We start from the raw sequence: 12242 nt of genomic DNA, 5'->3' as shown, positions 1-12242 counted from the left end.
CCTTAAAATACTCTGCCTGGAAGGTACTTTCTAAGTCTAAGAAGACAAAGCTGGCCTCAATTTCAATTCTAGCTTACAGTTGGGAAAGGAAACCCCACTTTAACCTGTTCTGAGATCAGAAAACCTAATTCAGTTCAGTCACTCAGTTGTGTCTGACTCTTTGCAATCCCATGAACTGCAGCACACCAGGCCTCCCTGTCCATCACCAACTCCCAGAGTTCACCCAAACTCATGTTCATTGAGTTGGTGATACCATCCAACCATCTCATCTCACCCTCTGTCGCCCCCTTCTCCTCCTGCTCTCAATCTTTCCCAGCATAAGGGTCTTTTCCAATGAGTCAGCTCTTTGCATCAGGTAGCCAAAGTATTGGAGTTTCAACATCAGTCCTTCCAATGAACACCCAGGACTGATTTCCTTTAGGATGGACTGGTTGGATCTCCTTGCAGTCCAGGGGACTCTCAAGAGTCTTCTCCAACACCACAGTTCAAAAGCATCAATTCTTCTGCACTTAGCTTTCTTTATAGTCCAACTCTCACATCCATACATGACTACTGGAAAAACCATAGCCTTGACTAGATGGACCTTTGTTGGCAAAGTAATGTCTCTGCTTTTTAATATGCTGTCTAGGTTGGTTATAACTTTCCTTCCAAGGAGTAAGCATCTTTTAATTTCGTGGCTGCAGTCACCATCTGCAGTGATTTTGGAGCCCCCCCAAAATAAAGTCAGCCACTGTTTCCACTGTTTCCCGATCTATCTGCCATGAAGTGATGGGACCAGATGCCATTATCTTAGTTTTCTGAATGTTGAGCTTCAAGCCAACTTTTTCACTCTCCTCTTTCACTTTCATCAAGAGGCTCTTTAGTTCTTCTTCACTTTCTGCCATAAGGGTGGTGTCATCTGCATATCTGAGGTTATTGATATTTCTCCCAGCAATCTTGACTCCAGCTTGTGCTTCTTCCAGCCCAGCGTTTCTCATGATGTACTCTGCATATAAGTTAAATAAGCAGGGTGACAACATACAGCCTTGATGTACTCCTTTTCCTATTTGGAACCAGTCTGTTGTTCCATGTCCAGTTAGACTTGGTAAATTCAAAACTTCATTTCCCTTTTCAGAGTCTCAGGAATAAAAAATTTGAAGCACATGTACTGTGCTTGTACCTGATCTTTTTCTACTTTCTCCCTTTCCTCTTTATTTCTCAACATTTTTACCTACAAATATGACTCATTTCTTCTGATTTAAAAATGAATGGCTAATTATATGGGGATTTCAGTATGGCCTAAAGAGACCAGAAAAGGTTTCGAAGGGTCTCTAAGTTCATTACTTAGGTTAACTTTGGTGACTTCATGCTAACCAAAGCATGTTCACATGGACATTTTCACCCACACAGATATGCAAAGAGAAATCTTTCCAAAAGGTCCACGAAGCGCTTAACACTGTCTTCGCTCCCTCTGGTCACAGCCAGTGTAGATTCCCTTCAACTCCGTGGTCCTCCCTTAACAAGGAGGTGTCCTCCAAGAATGAGCTTCACAGGAGAGTCCGTTGAAAGATTCACGACTGGGATCAAAATTCCCTGCTCCGGCTCCATCCAGTCACTGATTAGGAGCAGGACTTTTTAGTTGTTTACTAGGTATCAGAGAAAATGGCCAAAGAATGGTCCCCTAAGAGCACTGTGGACAGCACCTTTATAGGATTCAAGTGAGAAAATCAAGTACAATCCTCAAGAAACAAAAACAAGAGCACGAGACCCCAGCCAGAATGAAATGGAATTGGAAGCAATTACCCCACTAACTCAGCAACAAAATTAAAAAGACCCATTCAGTTTCATGAGGGTTTAAGACCCCCAAATGGTCATAAACTAAATAGCCTCCAATCTCAGATCGCCTTTGGCTTCAGAGCCATGCAGTCCGACTTGAGGCTCAGCCCCGCAGACTGCAGAGAGGCGGAAAGGCTCCAGGGCATTTCAGTGAAAGCCAGAAAGCCACACCAAGTTTGTTCATGTTTTCACATGAAACAAAGTGCTAGGGTGGAACTTCCCAGTTGGAAACTGAATTCAGAGAATCGTCTAGCTTGCTGATGAAAACCCAGCAGATATCCACCTGCAAATTCATCAGGATTTGTATATGTCAGTGATTTTGTATTCACTGCATTCCAGTAAATATTTGAGATCACTGTGTAAAATCTTGCAGGTAATTTCCCCAGTAATTCCATAGATGGCCAAATGTGGCCCAACACATTGGAAAATCTCACATTAAATTTATTTTCTTCATTGTATCCATAGTCTTTTAATATAAGCTACAGTCAAAAGTGACACTAACAATAAGGGCCACCTCAACCCCTTGGCTACCCTCCCCAGCTGTGGGTAAGGTAATCCCAGCTAAAGTAATCCATTAAGTTGTCTTCAAAACACTGATATTTAGAGCAGGTAGTACTTCAGAAATTGCATTCAAACACCCAAGAGTTACCTAAACATAATGGTCATTTTGATCCAAAGGAAGTTTCCAGAGTGGGCTGGTGGTGGTGGTGGGAGCCCCACTATGCCCTCCTTCCAACCTGTCTGAGCTCTACCTTCACATTCGTGGAACCAGCACATCAATTGCGCCAACCCACAAAAACTCCAATTAAGCCCTACTTTCACCACTTGTAACTAATATACAATGATGAGTGTTGTTTCTCTTTAAAAATGATAAAATATTAAAGATGAGATGAGATGCAGGGTATTATGGATGATTGGGCATATGAATGGAAACAGCTTTTTGTTTCTACATAGCAACACTTGGACAGATCACTTTCTGACTGATTCCGGCCTGCACTTGAATATATACTCACTACAGGGTGAAGATGAGAGTATGGTTTGCAGAGAGAAAAGAAAGGAAATTCATTATTTAAATAAGAACCAGGAGCCCTCACTTAAAACACACACACACATACTCTTGTGTGAATGACCTCTCTTTCCATGGAAGCAGAGTTTATGGATTGAATTAATAAATGCATCAACGGACACATTAATGAATCAACCCTACTTATAAAACACTCTCAGTGCACTATAGTAAGCTTTGAGAGAACAGTCTGGAGAGCCCTAGACCATAGTGCTTAATTGGCAGTTGTGTTACCTTCTACTGTTATCATTTCCTGTGCATATTATGCCTTGTATTAGCATGTAAGCCCCATCTTTGTCTCTCCTACATATTTACACTGTAACTGGTGTACAGCCAGGGCTTCAAGTAAGTTTTTTTTTTTGGCCATGCCGCCATGCCTCGTGGCATATGGGATCTTAGTTCCCTGATCAGGGATGGAACCTGTGCCCCTTGCATTGGAAGCTCAGAATCTTAACCAATGGACCACCAAGGAAGTCCCCTCCAAGTTAGTTTTGCAGCTGCTTATTCACTTGCCCCCAGGAAGCATAGGCGCACATGATGACCAACAGGACAGAAATTGGGCTTCCTGCTGCTCTTCACTGTGGGGCAAGGTCTGTAACTTGACGAAAACCCCACATCCTTGGTAACCGTCAAGGAGCCCCCTTCAGAACAGAGGCTCAAGCAGGCCTCATCCTTAGTGAAGCTCCAAACCCAAAACAGGCAGACTTTGGAGCCAGAAAAGCACTGTGGGCCTCAGACAATCCATTTTCGAGAGTAGGCAAAAGCCCAAACCCCACCTGTTTCCAATATGAGTGTCTCTATTACCAAACACACATTTTTACTTAGGCCTCAAATTAGGTCGACTGTTGAAACAGCCTCCAATTCCTCACCAGCCCAGCCCTCTCCAGAGCTGGGATCCGCCTGTATAATTAACCTGCCTGGGCCATGGTGGTCTGGCTGGTATCCACTCATGGTGCCCTCCACCCTGAGTCCTCACTCAGCTTATCTGCAATCCGTGGAGGGACCCGAGAAGTCTGGCCCATGTCACCAGAGAGGCTCCTCCTGCCTGTTATTTATGCAGTGAAGTGGACGGGCCAGGCCTTCCCTCGGGGGAAGCAGCTGAAAGTATAGACTAAATGGAAACCATCTTTCTCTTGGCCAGGCATTACAAGGTTCTGGAGACCATCTTGGTGGCACATTCTCTTGAGGATGGGAAACAGCACAGTGGCTGGTGTTTTTTGGAGCTAATGAGTGACTTGGGGAACTTGGAAGCAGCCTCCAGGGCCCTGCCCTTCCTCGCCACCCTCACCTCAAATCCCTCAATGACAATGTCTTCCAGTGAAGACATTGTTCCCTGTCAATGTCAGAGCCCCTAGGGTAGGAAGAGACTGATACTTGGGAGGCAGAGGGGCCCTGGGACAAACCTGGCTTCTCTCACTAATTTTTTTGAGTTTCAGAATTTGTCCCTGAGAGATCACACAGATTGAGGCTCTGACGGGTCTGAGCACTGATCACACCAGTGGTAACTGCCAGAGAAGCAGGTCATGGGTGACAAGATGACAATAGCCAACCTTAAAGTGAGCTGGATAAGACCACCCAGTTGATAGGACCTCCTGACGCAGCCTCATACCAGCCACCATGTGTCCATACGGTCATGAAATCTGTGACTTTTAACAAGAGAGCAGGACTTACATTTCAAGCATGCTGGCTCCTCTCAAGTACAGGCTTGAAGCAACTGTTAATGTGACCTGCCTTCAGAACCTGTTTCTGAGAGCCATATGAGAAAATCTCTCTCCTTTCATAATCACATCCCATTTCTGAGCAAAATTACTTACCTTGACACTGAGGTCACGAGAACCTGGCTTCCTTGGCACCCATATAATATGCAGAAGGGTCTGGTTAGTGACCGAGTCCTTTGGTCAGGGCATCAGACTTGGCCTTTACCAACTTCTGGCTATTAAAAAATTTTATATCCATCATCAGAGTTAGGAAATGGGCCCCCAAGTGTGCCACAGCCTAGGAAGACACTCCCCAGTGAGCCACAGGAGCAGTGAGTGGCTAGCCTCTTGAGGGAGCAGCCTGAACAGACACCATTGGAAAAATGAGGACATGTCTGTTAAAGGAGAATGGCCATCTGTGACTACTGGGAATTGGGAGCAATTTTCTGAAGGTTGGTTCTACAGGCCATGTCAAGCTCTTGGTCACTGTTAGAGAAGTATAACTCTGCCTTAATCATATTTCTACAAAGCTGAAACCAAACCCAAATCCCATATCTGAACATGGGATGGCCAGTCCCAAAGAAGGGAGGTGGAAGGAAGTAGCATTGCTACAAGGACAGTGGCTTCAGAATTGGTGGTGGAGGGAATGACCATGAATCTGGAGAGTGGTGAAGGAAGGGGTAACATTAGAGATTGACATAGTCTGTGGAACTAACCTTCAGAAGATAGTGCCCAACTTCCAGTAGTCACACGTGGCCATTCTCCTTTAACAGACATGTTCTCATTTTTCCAATAGGGTCTGTTTAGGCTGTTCCCTCAAGAGGTTAGCCACTCACTGCTCCTGTGACTCACTGGGGAATCAACCTTGAAATATTACTTTTTATTTCATAACAAAAACTCTAATTTGAAGAGATGCATGCACCCCAATGTTCATAGCCAAGACATGGAAACAACCTAAGTGTTCATAAACAGATGAATGGATGAAAAATATGTGGTACATATATAGGATGGAATACTACTCAGCCATGAAAAAGAATGAAGTTTTGCAACAACATGGATAGATTGGAAAGGCATTATGTTAAGTGAAATAAGTCAGAGAAAGACAAATACTGTATGATTATCACTTAAATGTAGATCTGAAAAAGTACTACAAGGTAGTGAATATAAAAAAAAAAAAAAAAAGAAGCAGACTCAAGGATATAGAAAACAAACTAGTGGTGACCAGTGGGGTGAGGGGAGGATGAGGGGCAATGAAGGAGTAGGGAATGAAGTATAAAATAAGCTATATGGATATATTGTAAAACACAGGGAATATAGCCAGTACTTTATAACAACTATAAATGAAGTATAACCTTTAAAAATTATAAATCACTCTATTGTACACCTGTAACTTATATAATATTACTGTACATTGACTATACTTCAGTTTTTTAAAAAAGTAATATCATGTCTCTGACAATGCAGGCACACTTATGGGCAATCTTCCCAGCTGGACATAGAGAAAATCTTTCCATAACGTCATATTGAGATTTAAAAACAATTGACTAGAATTTATGACTCTGGTGAGCCTGGGCAACTTCCTTTGGTTTGATCAGGGAGTGGCGATCCATGTATCCAGAGAAGAACAGTTATTAGGGGACAAAACATACCTTAATCTCTACCCTAGAATCCCCTTGAGACATTGTCCCCAACTCCCACCCACTGCAGCACACCCATCATTGCTACCAAGTCCTTGTGGGCATGGCCAAGGCAGGAGCCATTGCTATTTCCCATTCATCTGGATTCATGTGAACACACCAAATACACTATCTTACTCTCACAGCAAGAGATGACCTCCTCTTCCCACAGGGACAACGAGGAGTTCAGCTAGGCTTCTCCAATCTAACTGGGGCAGGAGCTATGTGGGACATACAAAGACTACTTTTAAAGCTAATACCACAAGGCATTTCCTTAAAACATTTCCCCCCCAAAATGTTAGTTATTAGGTTATGCTATGGTCTAACCTCTTGTTAAAATTTAAACCAGTCAAGCCAAAAATGGGTTTGAATTATGAAAAATATCTACAGATCTTAATGCAGACAAGCCAAAATTTTCCCAGAGTTACTCAATTGTTTATTTTTTAAAGTATCTCTTGGCAACACTTATGAATCTGCAAGGAAATTTTAGTTAGAAACATCTGAAAACTTCCATTTCCAGTAAACACTGACAGCAACTTCAAAGGCTTTGCCACCTAATCACTGAGCAAACAGTACATATGCGGACACTCTGGAGTCGGCAGAAAACCCTTTCTAATACTTAGAGCTGCCTAGAGATAACACCATTGGTGAAGCAGTGAGATCCCTGTCACTGGAGCTGTTCAAGCAGTGGTTGGGCAACCGCTTGGCAGGACTGTTGTAGAGGACAACGAATCACTAAGGATTCAAGATTGACCTGGAAGTCCTTGAAGAGACCCTGGGAATTGAGTTGAGCTGGTATGCCTAGAAGGTGAATTTATGTCTGTGTAGCTCTGCATTCTGGAATCCCTGAAGCTCCGTGCAGTTTTCTATCCCTGTCAAAGTTGCTGATGCCTAATGCACTTTTGAATCTGAAGCTCCAATACTTTGGCCACCTGATGTGAAGAGCCAACTCACTGGAAAATACCCTGATGCTGGGAAAGATTGAGGGCAGGAGGAGAAGGGGACAACAGAGGATGAGATGGTTGGATGGCATCACCGACTCAATGGACATGAATCTGATAGTGGAGATAGTGGAGGATAGGGGAGCCTGGCTTGCTGCTGTCCACGGGATCGCAGAGTCGGACATGACTTAGCAACCAAACAACAACAACCATGCACTTTGCCACCCTGGATGCAGCAAGAGTGCCCTATGTGCCTACTGGTGTAACCAACCCAGTTATCTGCCTACCCAATAGCCATTCCTCTCTTCTTCCTTGCTGATCAGCCCCTAATTTGTTCAGGGTAGTTTAGTGTTCATCCTCTTCCTGTGGCCTTGTCTTTCAGATAAGACTGGACTCTGCCCAGGGCACGAATCTTGATTAGCTTAGCTTTCTTACTCAACAGCTCAAAGTTAAAAGATGGAAAGGCTCTGGATCCTTGATAATAATGTTGAGAAATAAGCATTCCTGGAGCATCCCTACATCATATCTTCTTGTTATATGAGATGATAAATCCCTTGTTGTTTAGATCGTTTTGAGTTGGATTTATCCTTACCTGAGCCAGGATGGGCTTAACTAATACCACAGTCTTTGATGGGATCTTGTCCTCTTAACATCTTATAGAGATATGGCAAAACCACTCTTTTAATCCACATGGTCTGGGCCAGAAGATTACAGGAAACACAGAACAGGGGATTACTCAGCATCACCCATTTCCTCCCATACTGGTCTTCCAAGAGCAGCTTGGATTCTTCAGGGAGATACAGATGGGACTTTGATCCTGGGAAACACTTCTGCACAGCTTCTTCCTTTCTCCCTGTCAATTCTGCAATCAGAGAAGCTGGGGAAGCTTCATTACGTGACCAGGAGAGAAAAGCGTTTCTTTACAACAGGACTGTTGCTGTTGCTCAGTCGTGTCTGACTCTGTGCGACCCCATGGACTGTAGCCCGCCAGGCTCCTCTGCCCGTGGGATTCTCCAGGCAAGACCACTGGAATGGGTTTTTCGCCAGGGGATCTTCCCAACCCAGGGTTTGAACCTGCGTCTCCTGCATTGGTAGGCAGATTCTTTACCGCTGAGCCACCAGGGAAGCCCTTTACAAAGGAGATGGCAACTCTCAAGGAACTCAGTTTGGTGGGAAACTGGGGAGAAAGGTGGAGAGAAGTGGGGTGGGGATGGGTAATTAAGAGGCTGGACAGGTGCTCGCCTAAGTTTTCTGTCTGCCTGCCTCCCAGATAGAAGGCTTAGTGTGTGGAATTCTCCTCTAGAGGTCCTGGTAGAAAAGAGTAGAGATGAGGCATGTTTTGGGGATGGAGAACAGTAAAAGGTCGGGGTGATGGGAGGTCAGGGGACACTTTGGATCCTCCTCTGTTTTGAACCCTCAAATCAGAATATGAAGGCAAAAGAAGGGGGTGACAGAGGATGAGATGGTTGGATGGCATCACTGACTCAGTGGACATGAATTTGAGCAAACTCTAGGAGATTGTGGAGGACAGAGGAACCTGACATTCGGCAGTCCATGGGGTCGCAAAGAGTCAGACATGACTTAGCGACTGAACGCCAACATTATTAGAAAGTTAGAATCTTTTCTTGCCTGCAAGAACCAGGCTTCATTCTCCTTGCTAATTTTCCAGAAAACCTCAGCCTAAGGCTTTGATCTAAATGCAGCTTTCCTGCTATCACTCAGCAATGGTCGGTGTCCAGGCCAGCTCCGTTCTAAATGTGGATAGCGTGCAGCCCACAAAGAGGGTGCCAAGAGGGCAGACGGAGCCAGGATCTCAGAGGTCCTGCAGCTGGGGCTCCTTCCTGTACAGGCTCTAACCTGGGTCCCCTGCCAGAGGTGGGGCTCCATGCAGGCCTTGGGAAGGCGGTCATCCCGCCTCCAGGGGCCTTAGTGGCCGCGGAACCTGGTGAGCAAGGTTTGAAAATAGCCACTGTTCTGGGCAAAGGCCTGTGATGGATGAGGCAGCTCCTGATTCCTCATCCCTTAGAGGAGCACTCCTTACCCTTGGAACACCACTGTGTTTCCAGCACCCGAAGTCTAGATGTGAAAAGCCCAGGAAGAAGTGGAGACTTTGTAGTCTTCAAACTGTGCTTGACTACCCCAGTGGTCAAGTGACATAAGCCACCTGGGATGGCAGGAGGCAAGCAGGCAGGGCTCCTCCTTCAACCTGAAAGATATTTGGCCCATTCATCCCCCTCACTGGCTGTCTAATGTTTCAGGCTGTTTCCTCACTCCCTTGCAATCCCAGGTCTGTGCAGGATGGTATCTGGGGAACCAGACTCCTGGGATGCTTCTCTTGCGTTTTTCTCCAGAGCCAGGAGGCCAGAGCAGAAGGGTGTGGCTGAATATACCTGGGAGCTCTGGAGGGCCTGGCCGTGCAGGTGAGCTGGAGGCAGTGCTCAAAGAAATGGAGAAGACGTGTGCAGGTGGGTGGCCGGAATGCAAATATCTGATGGGCTGGGAGGGGCACTTTGAATGTGTCTGACTGCATTCTGAGCCTGGACATCCAAAAAGTACTCCGTGAGTGGAACTGGGTTGTCATTACCAGAGAGTTCCAAATCAAGATCATTTGGGGGAGGCCAGAGTGCCCGAGTTATGAAGGGAACTGAGCCCTTCCATAGTATAGCCCTTTCAGGCTATATAGTGCTGAGCATGTGGTCAAACCCAAGGGCAACTTCATACTTAGTTTATCTTCTTTATACACACTGGGCAACAGGTCAAGTCTTTTCAATAATTTGCATTAGATTGTGCCCTCCTTGAATTTTATACAAATATTTATTTAGCTGCACTGGGTCTTGGTTGTGGCACATGTGATCTTTGATCTTCCTTGCAGCATGTGGTTCCTTGCAGTTCTCTGACCAGGAATTGAGCCTGGACCCTCTGCACTGGGAGCTTGAGTCCTAGCCACTGGACCGCCAGGGAAGTCCCCACTCCATTGAACTGAAAATTGCCTGGCTTCTGAGAGCTTCCTACTGACCCCACCATTGCCCCACCATGTACTAGCGAAACCGTCTCTGTGCTTCACACACCTTTCCTTTCCACCTGCTCACTATCCATACCTATCACACTACCATGCTCAGAACAGTTAGTCCTACATCGCTGTGTCTCCCCAGTGGCTTCCTGACGAGGAGGACTCCATCTTACTTACATCCTCCCTCTTGTCCTCCAACATAGAGCAAGGCCAGATGTGTCAGAAATCAGATTATTGCCTCAAATCCCATGTAATTTGGGAGGCCCATATACCCAGAGCCATTAGAGACCTCTGCTCACCAAGGGCGGACATTTCTAGGTATTTCATCTTTGGAGTCTGGTTCAATACTACAAGGAATTTCAAATACTTTGGTTGCACATAAATTACAGTTCTCCAAAAGGGAATTTAGAGGGCAAATTACACAATGTGGGGCACATAAGGATCCATCCAGACTTGTGTGTAGGCCAGTGGCCCAAGGGGCAAGGTGAACACCAACCTCTGTCAGCCCCCAAGGTGGCTGCCTCTACACCACTCCTATCCACCATTTTGTTCATCATCAGCCTACAGTACCTTTGGTTTAACCAATTACATAAGTCACTATTCATTGAGTAAAGGAAGAACTCCTCTTTCTTCAAAACGGACCATTTACACATTCTCAGACAGTTTGCCTTGAGTCCTAGGACTTTGCTCTTCCCACAACATCTGGGGGTGGGGGTCACGTGGCCTCTCAGCCCCTCTCTCCATAGACCAGTGAGGCCTTCACTTGCCTTTCTTTTGGAGGCAGAGCCCTTGGTCCCTGCTGGTTTTCAATGACATCTCTCTGGACCTTGTGTCAAGAGATCAAACACCAGAATCAGAATACAGCTAGATCAGGACTTTTCAGAAGCTTTATAGCACATACTGCTTGATGGGCACGCTTGGACATGTATTCAGGAAACCAACCAAAGCTCCCAGGTTCTCTCTCTCCTCCCCACCCCACCTTGCCCTAGGTAGCAAAAGGTGAGTCAAAAATCTCTGGACCCTAAAGCACAGATTGTCTTCAGATGTTATCATTTCTAAGCAGCATGAAGACTAGTACAGCAGGAGGAAGCTTTTGTTACACTCCCCAGGCTGGAATAGTCCCTGTAAGCTCAGTTGTGTCCTATCTCTAATCTGGGTATGACTTTGAAATCTTCTCAAGAGCTCTTTAAGAAGCCCAGATAATATTCACTGTGCCTTATTTATTGCAAGATGTATTTACCTCCTCACCAAACTCCAGTTGATTAAACAGGTGTGAATTTTTCCAACATAAATCATGGTATTCTTTTCATTACCATGGTATTCAGTGAGTCCCTTCTCAGCAAGGCAGCTGTCCAGCACCCCCAGTGCCAGTTCATACATGGTCATATGATGCTGTCTTGGGGCAGACAGACAAAGTCACAGGACTTAATGCCAGTTCCTTACAACCACAAGGTCCCCTTGCACTATCATCAAAGCTCTTTCTGACTTGAAGTCAGCTGAGCAAGGAGTCACTGTGTGGTTAGAAAAATGTTACAAGATTTGTCTCCAGGTGGTCCTCGACTCCTCGCCTTGTACTCGGGCCAGCCAAATCAACCAAGGTCTGCCGTGACCCTTACCCTGGTCCTTCCACAGGATTGGGAGAGCTCTTCATGCAGCAAGCCTGACAAGCACCATTCCTTCCTGCCTATTCAGACGTGAAATAAGGGGGAAAAGGGTAACAGAAGGAAAAATAGCGCCCAAGATAAGTAGGCCCTTGTGGCAGACAAAGCCCTGTTCCAGCTCTTGTTTTTGCATTTCTTACCTGTCACCCCTTGGACAAGTCACCCAACTTATCCCTTTGACACACCTGCAAAATGGAAGGGTTTCTACTCTTCAAGATCCTGTGAGATCATGGCCATGGCCCAGCTTCAGTGTCAGGCACACAGGTTCATCCTGCCTCACTGCAGGTGAATTAACTGAAGTACAAAGGAATGACTTTTTTACAGTCAATGTGCTGTTTTTCTGTTCATTGCTGCTGCCAGAACTTGTTGCAAAGTATTC

The sequence above is a fragment of the Cervus canadensis genome, chromosome X (genome assembly GCF_019320065.1).
Source record: "Cervus canadensis isolate Bull #8, Minnesota chromosome X, ASM1932006v1, whole genome shotgun sequence".
NCBI lineage: Eukaryota > Metazoa > Chordata > Mammalia > Artiodactyla > Cervidae > Cervus > Cervus canadensis.
This window is presented reverse-complemented; position numbering follows the sequence as displayed.